The sequence below is a fragment of the Manis javanica genome, chromosome 3 (genome assembly GCF_040802235.1).
Source record: "Manis javanica isolate MJ-LG chromosome 3, MJ_LKY, whole genome shotgun sequence".
NCBI classification, from domain to species: domain Eukaryota; kingdom Metazoa; phylum Chordata; class Mammalia; order Pholidota; family Manidae; genus Manis; species Manis javanica.
In genome coordinates this window covers 142,731,992-142,745,973 of record NC_133158.1, presented here as the reverse complement: position 1 = coordinate 142,745,973, position 13,982 = coordinate 142,731,992, and the positions used below count along the sequence as shown (strand labels likewise).

The 13,982-nt window shown below is 38.2% G+C and overlaps 1 protein-coding gene and 1 pseudogene across 3 annotated transcripts in view; both read right to left on the bottom strand.

Moving 5' to 3' along the window:
• SPTSSB (serine palmitoyltransferase small subunit B) overlaps positions 1 to 4,639 on the bottom strand; it is a 68,220-nt gene extending 63,581 nt beyond the window's left edge. Inside the window, exon 1 of one of the 3 annotated variants that reach the window (XR_012129392.1) lies at positions 4,011 to 4,639. The gene's annotated coding sequence lies outside the window, so the exon portion shown is untranslated. The remainder of the gene's footprint in view (positions 1 to 4,010) is intronic. The other 2 variants (XM_073232142.1, XM_017657838.3) reach the window with 2 other exon arrangements.
• Positions 4,640 to 13,217: 8,578 nt separating this feature from the next.
• Positions 13,218 to 13,474, bottom strand: LOC108395501 (large ribosomal subunit protein eL43-like; annotated as a pseudogene).
• Between the last annotated feature and the right edge of the window lie 508 nt (positions 13,475 to 13,982).

Sequence of the window (13,982 nt, the reverse complement as noted above, 5' to 3'; positions counted from 1 at the left end):
TACATAATTTTATTTCCTAGCCTGTTTAAAATTTGTAAGTTTGAAATTATACCTCATGTCTTCTCGGCTTAATTTTTCTCCAGAGCTCTTCTATATATATATATACTGTATAATTCACTTATTATCAATATATTTTTTTAATGTCTTATGTCCCTTCTGGAGTTCAGGCTCTTCAAAGGCAGAAATTTCTGTCTTTTTTGTTTATTATTCTTCCAAGGCCTAGAATTGTCCTGGTACAGGGTAGGTGCCCAATAAATATCATTATTTATTGAATAAATGAATTATTAATCATAGTCAAAGCAATATTAATAAATAATAACTGTAATCAAGTTTCTCCTACATGTATTTAACTTACAGACAACTGGCTAGACCTTTAAAGTAATTTTATAGAAATCTTGTGATTGGACAGTAGGACCTCTACAAAAGCTGCAGTGATGAAAAACCACGTGCAATCCATTTTGATCAGCACAGTTTGCTCTTTCACACATACACATGGGAGGACAAGCCTGTATTGGTGAGGATGGAAAATCCTGAGGTTTCCTGATGTAGATAGATTTACTTGAATCCCTAAAGCTAAGGGTATAGTTTGACTCAGTGTACTCATAACTGTTCCTGGCAAAAAGTGCAGGTGATGCTCATGACTGCCGTGAAAATCAGAGACTCACTATTTTACATTCCCACTGCTGGACAAAGTATTATCATCCAATTCTATGATTCTTAGTATAGGATCAGGCAGTTTATGGGAACTCAAAATATAAAAAATGATTAGAGGAGTATATTAATTATTTATTCTCCTGTGTTTGAGACTGTCCGCAATCACAGGAGATACTTTCCATCAATGACATGTCAGTGACTGTAAGGGCCACAGTGGCTGCTCCAGTCTTCCTTAACCCCAGGACTCCTACTTCTGGGGCCACTCTTGTAGAGGTGAATCTGGGTTAATCTGAGTGGCAGACAGGTACACTTTAGCTGAGATTCAAGTGTCCTCCCTTTCGCCCAGCGTGGCCTCTCTCAGCAACTGGCCCGAAGAACTGATGAAGGACTAGACTTAGCAGAAACAGGGAGAGCAACCAGCCTCACCGGGTTTGGATTAAATATAATGAGTTGGTGAGTCCAAAAAGATAGGGCATTGCAAATAAATTCTCTGTAGGATTGCCTTAATGACATTTGACTTATTTCTAAACAGAGGAAAGCTTGGGCAGGTGTATAAACATATGCAAATCACATAGCTGTGTAACTACCTGTGCCGCTTAGTCATTTCATATATTTCAATGTGGCCCGTGGTAAAAAGCCTCATGTAAACCATGGATCTAGTTGTACTTGGGGATTCTTGACCTCTAGTCCTAAACCCATCTGTTTTTTTAATGCTTAGATAATTTATTTTAAAAAACAGCTTTATTGAGATATGATTCACACACCACACAATTCACCCATTTAAAGCACACAGTTCAATGCTTTTTTAGTTACTCACAGTTATGCAACTATCAGTAGTCAATTTCAAACCATTTTCATTAACCTTAAAAGATGCCTTGTACCTTTTTTCAGTCCTTCGTCATGCCTTCCCTACTCCATCCCTCACTCCAGCCATATGCCACCACTCATCTACTTTACAGATTTGCTTGTTGTGGATGTTTTATATAAATGGAATCATACAATATGTGATCTTTCACTTAGCATAATCTTTTAAATATTTGTTTTTGTGGCATGTATCAATACTTCATTCCTTTTTATTGCTGAATAAAATATTCCATTCTATATTATATCTTATGTGTTCATTCATCAGTGAGTAGAGACTTGGGCTACTTTTGCTTTTTGGCTATTATGAGTAATGCTGCTGTGAACATTTGTGTGCAAGTTCTTAGTGGTCATATGTTTTCAATTCTCTTGGTTATATACCTAGATGCGGAATGGCTATGTAATATGGTATAACTCAATATTCAACTTTTCCGGTATCTACCAACTATTTTCTATAGCAACTCACCATTTTACATTCCCACCAGCAATACATGATGGTTCCAATTTCTCCAACTCCTCTTCAACATCTGTTACTAATTTCTTTTTTTTTTGATAATGGTAGTTTTAGTTGCTGTGAAGTGGTACCTTGTGCTCTGATCATTTCCCTAATGACTAATGATAGTAAGCAACTTTCACATGTTATTTGGCCATTTGTACATCTTCTTTGGAGTAACGTCTATTCAAATCCCTTGCTCGATTTAAAATGAATTATTTATCTTTTAGTTATTGAGTTTGTTTTTTGTTTTTACCTTAAGAATGGGGGATGGATGGAGGAAGAGAGCCCAAGACCTCTCACCTGTTCTCCCCTACGGTAGAGCTTCGGCAACACAAGGCTAGGGTGGATAAGATGTTGGTGGCCTGCTTTTCCCAGGTATACTTAGCCCTAGACTGGGACGTAGGTTGAGACAGAGTGCTGTGCTCTTGGGTGCAGGCCCTGAGAGTGAAGCACCACCACACCCAGCTGGAGAGAGGCAGGGAAGTGGGTTTTGTGGCTCAAATGCCACAAACTCCTGCTGTTCTTAACTGAAACATAGTAGATTATCTTGAATACATTTTTCTTAATTTGTTGCATTTCCTTAGGACAATTTCCAGAAACTAAATAGTTGTTTATGTATACTTTTCACCAGTTGTTATTTTGCTAGAGAGCCGGTTCATGGACTCCTCACACCACTATTCTGGAAGTTGAGTCCCATTTGGATACTTTCGAATGAAGATTTTGTATTTTGTACACTTGGTGGTAAAATAGTTTATCCCTACATAGTAAATATAGAATTATGAAGGATGTTTTTTACGAAAGTATTTGCAAATTTACAAACAGTGAATTAAGAAAACCAATTGAAGTTGAAAATGGGTTGACGTTCAACTTCATATGGAGGCAAATTCTAGAACTCCCATTCATTTGGCTTGATAAACCATTCTTAATTTATTATTATTAAATAGTTGTATTAGAAATACATGAATCATGTGGGTGGCAGTGCATTTCTTGAGTTTGCTTTTGCTCCAGTAATTTACATACACACCCATCACAGCCACTGAAACAGTCATCAAAATGATATCTATTTTAAAAAGCTTAGGAATAATTAAGATATGAACACCAAGTTATTAAAACTCATTAGTTTTATGCATTAATCTAAAAAATTCATAAGCAAAATGACCATACATTTCTTGATTTTTGTTTAGTACAATGGAACTGTGCCACAGAGTCATTTCAAAAAACTTCCCCAACTTCTCTGATGCATTTATTTGTAGTTTTATGGCTGAGATTTACATTTAACAATTCTTCAAATTCTTTATTTTTTTCATGACCTGGGCTGATGTGTTAGTTGCCAACCAGTTGAATGTCGCTTCAGTTGAAACAGATCTGCAATCTCTGCTTCTATCTAAAAACCCTTCTCTATCTAGTCCCCACATCCCCGCCCCTATAGCAAAGTTAACTATACCTTTCTCCTTGGGCCTAGAAGTCTGGTTACTTATAAATCATCACTTTGAGCTAACCATCTTTGAAAAAAACATACTGCTTAATAATCATGAGAAAATGTTAAAATGTATTCCTTGTTGGAAATTCTTTACTTTTTGATTAATTGACTTGTATTATTGCCTAAAGTAGCTTATGGGCAAAAAGTATGTAAGAGCATGAAGCTGGATAAAGATGGATAGTTAAGAATGAAATCAAGCACCTCCCAATGATACTTCCCTGAAGAGTTATTGCTGAACTACACAAAGGTAGATAATGAAGTAATTAACAAAGATGTTTTCTCTTTTTTTGGCTGGGAAAGTTTCAATAATAAAGTTGGCTTCTGTTGAGTGAAACAGCTTCTAACATAGTTAAAGGCAAATGGAAAACTCCATTCAATTTTTAAAATTTTAATGCAGTTAAATAACAAACTGATAAAACTGCATTAAAACTTAGTATTAATTTTTCCCCTATAGAGGTAGAAACTCTGTCATCCCAAAGCTACGTTATGATTCAAGCAGGTATTTTGGAAGATGCTTACCTCCCGGTGTGGTGTGTGTCCCTGCGGCTTAGGTGAGCGCGGAAGCGTTGGCTCCTCCCCAGCGGCCGCGAGCTTCCCACTGCGCTGGGCTCCCCCAAGCCTCCGGGAGTTAGGTGCTCGGCCCCGCCCCCTGCTAAAACTCCAGCTCTGCCAGACTGATTTCGGTGATTAATTATTGACAAAGGAAAACACTCCCACGAAAACTTGTGTCCAACCGCAGTAATCCCAGCGACTCCTTCCAGAAGAGAACCCGGCTGCACCACTCCCCTCCCCCCCTTGCTCTACGGTCCCAACTTCCCACTCGCTGCCACTCTCAGTCCTGCGAGATCGGGCTCGGCCTCCAAGGAATGCAGCCCAGCGACTTAAACATTTTTAAATTTGTATTCTGCAGCTTGTTAGCACTTCTCCGGGGATCAGCCTCCGAGGAGAGGACGCTTTCCGGATGCAGGGGAAACCGGGGCTCTGATAGCTCTGATAGCAACGGAGGAGGCTAAGGCGTCGCTGTCACCTCCGGCTGCTGCAGTAAAACCCCGAGCGGCGGCGGGGATGGGGAGGAGGGGATAGGGAGGTGCCCTCCCCCGCCCTTGTGCTGGGAGCCCCAACACTATACAAGGAGCACGTCCTTTGAAGGTGGTGGGAGGGGCGGGCAGATAAACAGGAGGCTCAAGGTGGGAGCTTCGGGGCTTTAGTTTAAGCCAACGTTAACCCGCCCAGAGAAAGCCTGCGCCCAGCATCCACCCATCTGCAGGCTTTGGCAAGGGGGAGAAGACCTGCGGACGATGAGCAGGACTGCGGTCTCAAACTCAGCAGCCCGCTGCGAAGTGACCCACGGCTCTGGGCCGGGGAGGCAATGGGCCAAGCAGGCATCCCTCTGCATTTGTTTGCCAGAAGCCAAAGACAGCAAACGCTTTTAGCGTTGGCAGCTAATGTAGGTGCCACTGAACGTTCAAAACGCTTCTCTCCGCCCCACTCCCTCCATCCTGCCACCTTTTCCCTCCGCCCAGTGGCTGGGAGGTTAATCGTTGAAAAACTGGGCTCCTCGGGGAAACAGATGGCAGGATCGTGCCTGGGGAACTTGTGTGTGCTCACTCACAAGTGAAAAGAATTAATTTGGGCCCGGACTGCGGCAGGAAGGCAAACTGGGGAAAGAGGGCTGGAAGGCGGTTCGGTGGTGCAAGCGCGGCGCGGGTTGTCGAGATTCCGGGGTCGACAAGCCCAGAGCTCGCGTTTGGCGCTCAGTTGTGCTCCCGAGAAGACGCGGGACCGCGAAGAGCGTCTTCCCTGGAAACCTGCAACGAACACAGAACAGATCCCTTCTCTACCGAGGGCAGAGTGCTTAAATTTAACGCAGAGGCCCCGGAGGTTCCCAACCCTGTTTTCTCGGTAGCTGAGACTCTTTCTGCCCAAGACACTGGGACAGAAGCCTCTCTTGATTAATAAGCATTGGGCTGCACCTTCCATCAGAAGGTGGTTAATGTGGAGGCACTGCACATGCTCGGCCAGGGCGATTGTGCTGAAGCGCGAATTTTAGCGGCTGGTAGGTTTCTGCTCATTTTCGCAGCACGCTTCCAGGAGGTTACAAGCTGCGGGTGCCATCGAAGAGGGAGACTCACGTTTTGGGGCGGGGATTTCTCGATACCGGAGGGAGGGTGACCCAAAAGGAAGCTGAAGTTGGTTGGGACCACAGAAGGGAACCAATAGAAACTGAGCACCTTGGAGCCTGGGCTGGCTGTTTTATTAATTACCTTTTCCTTTTCCCGTACTGTGTATAAATATTAGCAGCCACTGCTAGTATTTTTAATTTCTCGCATATGTTGTTCACCTTTCTTATCTCCTGGCTTCTCCTGACAAACCTTGTAATGTTGGCAGAGCAAGTTTTACTACCCCAGTTGGAGAGATGAAGAAATAGAAACCCTGACAAGTGACCTGACGGGTCACCAAGCCCGTTTTGTGGTAGGGCCAATACTATGTACACTAGTTTTTAGGTCACATTATTCATTATTTAGTTTTCTCACTAGATCATGACATTCACAGCCCCCCTGCCCCACCCTCCACCCCATGTAGTTGTATATTTATGGAAGTACAGAAACAGGTCTCACTTCTCCCTGCCAAAGGTTTGTGAAATGGATATGAGAACTTGCAATTACTTCAACTGGAGGTTAGGAGAAACTAGTACAGTTGGCATAAGCATCCAGACAATTAAAAATAATCTTAAATGACATGTATAAATGTACCCACAGTCAGATACACCTTTATGTATATCTTTGCACCTCCAAATGAGAATGAATGTTTTTTCTTTTATACAAGCATAGAATTTTTTATTCTCAAAGCTCATCTAGATCACTAAATAAAGATGAACACATTTTAAGACATCATCCATCAAGACACAAGGATAAAATTATCAAAAATTTTCCCTTATTGATTTACAATTGGAAATTTTAAAATGCTTTAAATCTAGATTAAAGCGAATTACCGATGGGAAATTACAAAAATCTTTAGAAACAGAAGAAAAACAAATATCCCACATAACAAGACTAAGAGTATACAAAAGCCCAAATCATACAGTGTTAAATGTCTGTTTTGCAATGCAACATATAAATCAAGAAACTTAGAAAAAAATTGCAAAAGAATTATCTTAACTAATAAAGATTAAAGGAGAAATTAATGAAATAGAAAAGTGAAAAACCAGAAGAGTTGTTTAATAAAAGAAAAATCTTCTTAATTGAAAAGATCAAGACAAAAATTAAGAAACTAAGATGCAAGTAACATTAAGAAAGAAAGGTAGTATATAAACACAGGAAAGGAAAATGTTAAAAAAAAAAAAACACAAAATCTCAAATGATGTTTTTGCCCATAAAGAAGATCCTCCCTTTGTGCTGATAACTAGAAATTGTGAGATAACGAATGATTAAGACACACTGCAGCTATAGAAAAGGGAATAAGATTTGAAGAAATAGGCAGAATTGTTTAGAATATGATAGTATGAGAATATAATCTAATGATAATTGTGTTGAGTGAACATTTTGAACCAGGCCTATCATCAGCATCATAAGCAGCTTTTGAATAACTGAAAAACACATACTTGCTAGAGTAGAAGTAGAAAACTTTTAAAAGTAATGAAAGTTAAAAATAATAGAACAGTATTTTTCCTCAGGTGACCTGTGAGGTTTAGGGACAGATAATACAGGGAAGGGAGTGGGATCATTTTGTAAAAGCTGTACTTATGACCCAGAAAGGTTACTTGGAATATTTCTGGGGTTCAGAATACCAGGACGGAGAGAAGACCAAATGTGAGAGCCCCCTAAAAATGACCAGCTTTCAGGTATCTGCTCTCATCTGCTGGGGATGTTTTTACTCCTAGGGACCAAAATGAAAAGCTTGAAATGTTAGTTTTCATAAGCCTCCAAACCTGGCCAGGGTGGCCTGGTGGAAAGAGTATGAATTTGGGGACAAAATAGCTCTGGGTTCAAATTTCAGCTTTTTTACTAAAAACTCTGTAGTCTGAGACAAATCACATAGTATTTCTATACCTTAGTTTTCTCATCTGTGAAGTGGGAATAATATTGACTTCATAGGCTTCTTCTGGAGGATCAAATAAAGAATTAAACCTCATTTACAAAGTACTCACATAGTTCTCTATGTCCCCCTTGCCCACTGCCTTCTTCTTTCCCCATTTTTCCTCCCCATTCTTATTTCTCCAAATACCATCTTTCAGGAACTCTACTGTCCATTGACATTTCTCCTATTCTGAACCCCAGAAATATTCCAAGTAACCTTTCTGGGTCATAAGTACAGCTTTTACAAAATGATCCCACTCCCTTCCCTGTATTATCTGTCCCTAAACCTCACAGGTCACCTGAGGAAAAATACTGTTCTATTATTTTTAACTTTCATTACTTTTAAAAGTTTTCTACTTCTACTCTAGCAAGTATGTGTTTTTCAGTTATTCAAAAGCTGCTTATGATGCTGATGATAGGGACTCTACCTTCCTTCTCTTCCTTTCATAGACCCAGCACCTTTGGAATGCTTTGGAGAGACCTCCCCCTTAATCTACAAATAAATCAGTTCCTTTCTTATGAAGTGGATGGCAAAAACCAGATTGCTGTCCTTCATCCCTCCCTCTCTCTCCCTCCCTTTCTTCCATCTTTCCTTCCTTCTTTATTTAATATACTTTTTGAGTTCCTATGTTGCTATGCTCTAGCATGAGTGATATTGCTCCAGCACACCAATTCCAATTTAACAGATATATATATATATATATATATATATATATACTTAGGTGGACGTTTCATAATGGAAAGACCTTACCTTAAATATTCTCAATTTTAGTATTAAAATAAAAATCATACTAATAAAGAGAGTCACTAGTTTGTTCTAAAAGTTGGAAAAGCACTATTTCATTAAGGGACTAATGTGGCTGTTCCATTAATCATTGACATATACATGAGAGGTATCATAAGAGGTATCATAATAGGCCCAATTCTCGCCCTTAAAAGATTACTCTTCCTTGACTCTAGAAATCTTACTATGCTGACGGACAGTGATTGAAATGGGGTGGGGGTGGGGGGACTTGATAATATCAGTGAATGTTGAAAACACAATGTTGCTGAAGTGAAACCTTTCTAAGATTGTATATCAACGACCCCTGAAGAACAATACAGAAATCCCCAGAGCAGTAGTAAGAACAATTTAATGAAAGACTTTCTGCAGCATCTATTCTAAAGAAGCCTCAAACTCTGTCTTTGCATACACTGTCAATGTGTATCTGCATGTATTTGGGCAAGACAAAGAAGACAATGGAAAGTCAAGAATCAAAAGAAAAAGAATAAAGCTCCAACTAACTGTATCAGCAACATCTCCCTTTATATATCAACTCTTATTCTCTTTTATTGATTTTATTTTCAGGAGGGGAAAAAGAAAGAAACCCAGTAATAGATGTGAATATTTAAAAACAAAAACAAATTTGAAGCAAATTTTAATTACTTCTTTCTGGTTAACTTTCACAATGTGATTAACCCTTATTTCTTTGTTAAATTAGAACTACTTATTTTTTGATAGCATAGAGTACTATTACTCTCCCAGAGTAGAATTCTTCATAAAACTTAATAGAATTCTAAAGGTATTTGAATGGATTGCCTTATGTTAATAAAGCTTACATATGCTAGTCTTCCTGAATCACCAACTAGCTATGCACCTTGGCTAACCAGCTGACTTCACCAGAATCATATTATGGTTAAATCTAGGTACTTGGTTAAATTACTGAAATACATTACTCAATCAATTAAAAGAACCAGTCTCAATTTTCTTCTGGTTAGTATAAGGAAAACCGTTATACTGAATCGCTAAATCAGTAATTTTATATTTATCCTTGTTCACTCAAAGTAAGTGGATAATTGTGTTTTTTTGTACTATGGAAAATATTTTTTCTCCTCCTGGTTATGTTGTTATAAAAATACACCTGATATGCTTCATCACTATAAATTCTTGTTTCACTTTCCCTCAGTCAGCATAGAATTTCTTCATTAATTAGAACTGTTAGATTAACAAACAGGCAAACAAACCAGGAAAGCTGTATGGCTTGGGTCTCTGAGCAATCTGTCAAGCTTCAAAAGAATAATAATAATAATGATAAAGATAATAGTGATGATTATGACTATATTTGTTGAATTGTTACCACCAAGGTTTACATAAACCATCTCACCATAAGTTTGCAAGGTAGAAGCTTTTATTTCATTTTTATAGATAGCAATACAAGAACCAGAGAGGCTATAACTCTTCTAAGGTGATACAACTTTGGGAATTGGATATGAAAGCCTGTATTTTTACCCTATGCTCTGTTGGCTCACTTTAAACAATTTTTCCATGACTTCTCATACATCATTTTTCTCAAAGAAGGTGGCTGTGTTGTGCTGGCTGTGAGAATGGATGGCGGAGCCAGACCTCCCATATTTAAATCCCAACTTGACCACTTGTGTATGAAGACAACTTACTTAAACCCCTCTAAAGCCTCAGTTTCCTCATCTGCCATGAAGGATAATAAACATACTGAACTGGTTAAGTTAATATACAAGAAGCATGCAGAACAATGTTTGGCACTGAATAAATGTATCATAAGTGTTTACTACTATTGTTTTGAGAGTTCAGTGAGATTATAATGCATATAAAGCAGTTTACTCAATATCTGGCCCTTAGAAAATGCTTAATACATCTATTTTACTTTTTTAAATGTTTTATTTTCGTAGCATATATAGTTTTTAACTAGTCTTTCAGGAATATACTTAATTTCTTTCCTCTCTCCTTCCCTCTATCCCTTCCTATCCTCTGCCTTCCTCCCTTTTTATGCCAAGTAACTATGACTTACTCAACTGTATTTTCTGTGCACTAGTTTTTTCAGAAAGACCCATTGTTTACTCTAATATTCCAGACCAACATAAAACATACTTTTAACTCAGTATCACATATTTAGAGACAGAACTCTTCATTTCCCCCATCTCTTTAAGAGACTTTTACTAAAACAATACTTAATGAAAAAGAATATTCAGGTTTTGAAAGTAGAAATTAGCATAAAGATAAAAACTTCCATTTTATGAGAGATTAATTAATTGATTAAGGATAGTAATGACAGAACTCCCAATGTCCGAAATACAGATTGGTTTGAAGTGGCTCTATTAATCAGGGTTCCCCAGAGAAGCAGAACCAATTTTATATAAATACCAGGGGAGGGGGGAGAATGAGAAGAGAGAGACTGATTTTGAGGAATTGGATCACTTTGTTGTGGAGACTGAGAAGTCCCAAGGTCTGCAGTTGGCAACCAGAGTCCCAGCCATGCCAATTGTGAAAATTCTACTCCAAAAGCTAGCCGGTGTAAGACTCAAAAAGAGTTGATTTTTAAGTTCAAGTCTGAAGGCAGGAAAAGACCAACAACATCCAGCTCAAGCAGCTGGGCAGGAGGAATTACCTTTTAGTTACCCTTTTTGTTCTGTTTGGGTCTTCTACTGATTGGATGAGGCCCATCCACATTAAGAAGGACAATCAGCTTTACTCAGTCTGCATATTCTAATGTTAATCCCATCCAGAAACACTCTCACAGACACCTTCATAATAAGTTTTGGACAGATTTCTGAGCATCCCATGGCTCAGTCAAGGTGACACATAAAATTATCACAGTGGCCAAAATTTTTCAGTGATCTAACATGTTACTTTGGATTTTGACATGTAACCATATCTAAGCCTAGAACAAACTTACTTTGCCTGTCCCTTGCTAAGGGATTTATTTCTTCTTTTAAGCCTTCTGGTTTAGCAACAGTCTTTCTGACTTCTTTTCTTATCTTTAATTAGTTGGAGTAAGACTCTTCAACTATAATGAATAGCTTTGCAGTGAGAAAGGGAGGACTCCAGCCTCATCATTGCCCAATTCCTCACTAAGTGAGCTGTCACCCATTTTCAAAAAAACACCTTTCTTTGACTCCTATGTACTATGAAAATGCATAGCCACTCTAGTATTATACAGGATTCTGTGGAGAATTTGGCTTTCATTGTAAAGGCATTATTTTAATTTTTAGCAAATTAAACTTTTGGGTCAGAGTTACTATTAGGGCTAAAAATAACAAATCTAGAGTGAAAACAAGAAATAAGAAAATAAGGGAACAAAACAATTCAGATGTCAAGAGTAAACAACAACAGGAAAAGGAGTTCATGGAAACACAGTGGCAAACTGGAAATGAAGCCAAGGTCCTTTCTGGGTAGTCTGTTACAGTCTTCAGTACCTGACACAGTGACCTGTATTTTAAACTTATGTGATGGCTTTAAGGGAGGTCCCAGGGGAATTTGGTGAAGTATCTCACAAACCACATAAGAATCATGTAGGAAATTTTTCCCAGAAGGACTAGACTTAAAATCCAGCAGGTCACAACATGTCATTGCTTGTTTAAGTAAAACAGAATCACACCACAAATAGCAACCAAAAGTTTATATTGATCTCCATCATTTTATTTTATTAAATGGTTGTCATACTCTTTTACTTGTTTTTCAAAAACAGTATTATCGAGAAGTAAGTCACATACTATACAATTCACTCATCTACAAGGTACAATTCAGTGTTTTTAGCATGGTCACAGAGTTGTGCAGCTATGATCATTACCTACTCCAGAATCGTTTCATGATCTCAAAAAGAAATTTCGTATTAAATAGCAATCACTTCCCATTCCATCACCCCTACCTCCAGCCCTGGGCAACCACTAATCAACTTTCTGTCTCTATAGATCTGCTTATTCTGGATATTTCATATAAATGGAATCATAAATTATTTGGTCTTTTGTGACTGGTTTCTTTTTATTTAGCATAACATTTTTAAGGTTCATTCATGTTGTAGCTTGTATTGGTTAACCATTTTTATTTCTTAATAATATTCTGTTTTATGCTTATACTACATTTTATATATCCATTAATCATTTGATGGGCATTTGGGTTGTTTCCACTTTGGGGCTATTGTGAAAAACACTGCTGTGATCATTTGTATACACATTTTTGTGTAAGCATACATTTTCATTTCTTTGGGATATATACCTAGGGATGGAATGGCTGGGTCATATGATAACTCTACATTTAGTTTTTTGAAGTCCTGTCAAATAGTTTTCTAAGGTGGTTGTACCAGTTTACATTCTCACTAGTGATGTATGAGGGTTCCAACTTTTTCACATCCTGGCCAACATTTGTTAATGTTTGCCTTTGTGATTTAGACATTCTGATGGCTAACCCTAACCCTAACCCTAACATCTCATTGTGGTTTTGATTCACATTTTCCTAATGAATCATGATGTGGACCATCTTTTCACATACTTTACTGGTTATTTGTAATCTCTGGAGAAATTATTTAATCTCTTTGCCCATTTTTTAACTGGGTCTTTTTATTGTTGAATTGTAAGAGTTCTTGGATGTAAGTCCCAGATCAGATATATTATTTGTAAACATTTTCTCCCATCCTATGGATTGTCTTTTTATTTTCTTGATGGAATTCCATGAATAATAAAATTTTTTAATAAATTTTGGTGGAGTCTAATTTATCTCTTTTTTTCTTTGGTCTCTTATGCTTCTGATGTATGTAAGAAACCATTGCTAACCCAAAGTCACAAAGATTTACTCTTTTTTTTTTATTACATCAATTAGCCCATTTAGTATTGTCTAGCAATGCTTTAAGTGTTGGCACTTCTACTGGTCTTTCAATACCTTCGGCCTTTTGACAGCCAACTGTAATGTGCTGGCCACTGTGCCACCAGCTACTGTTCTCATGTAGGCACCACAGTGCCAAGTCCCCATAGCTTGTCTCTTCATCTTGGTTTTGCCACAAAAGGAGCATGGGTTCTTGGCATGCTGGCTTATTTCAATTTTCTTCACCATTTTCCTGAGGGAGGCACCATAACAGTCCTGTATTTACCAATGATTCTGACCCTAATGCATTTAGCCATATCACCACCAGCTAGGTGCAAGCTCAGAGAGAGAGCACAAAGATTTACTCTTATATTTTTTTTAGGAGTTTTAGAGTTTTAGAATTTAAATTTAGGTGTATGATCTATTTTGAGTTAATTTTGTGCATGTGGTGATGTAGGTATCCAAATTAATTATTTTGCATATAGATAGCAAGTTGTCCCAGCAATATTTTTGAAAGGCAGTTCTTTCCCCATCGAATTATCATAGTAAATAACCTCACCCAAATCAATTGGTCATTGTTATGGACTAAATGTTTGTATCTCCCCAAAATTTGTATATTGAGATCTAATCCTAAGTGTGATGATATTTGGAATTGGAGCCTTTGGAAAGTAATTAGGTCAAGAAGGTGGAGTCCTCATGAATAGGATTAGTTCCCTTGTTAAGAGAGGCTAGAAAGCCCCTGGTGCAGGTGGCTGAGAGGCCTGGCTATAGCTTCTGCAGATGTGCTGGTGGGCAGGGCAGGAGTTTTCTGGAGAGATGCCATCC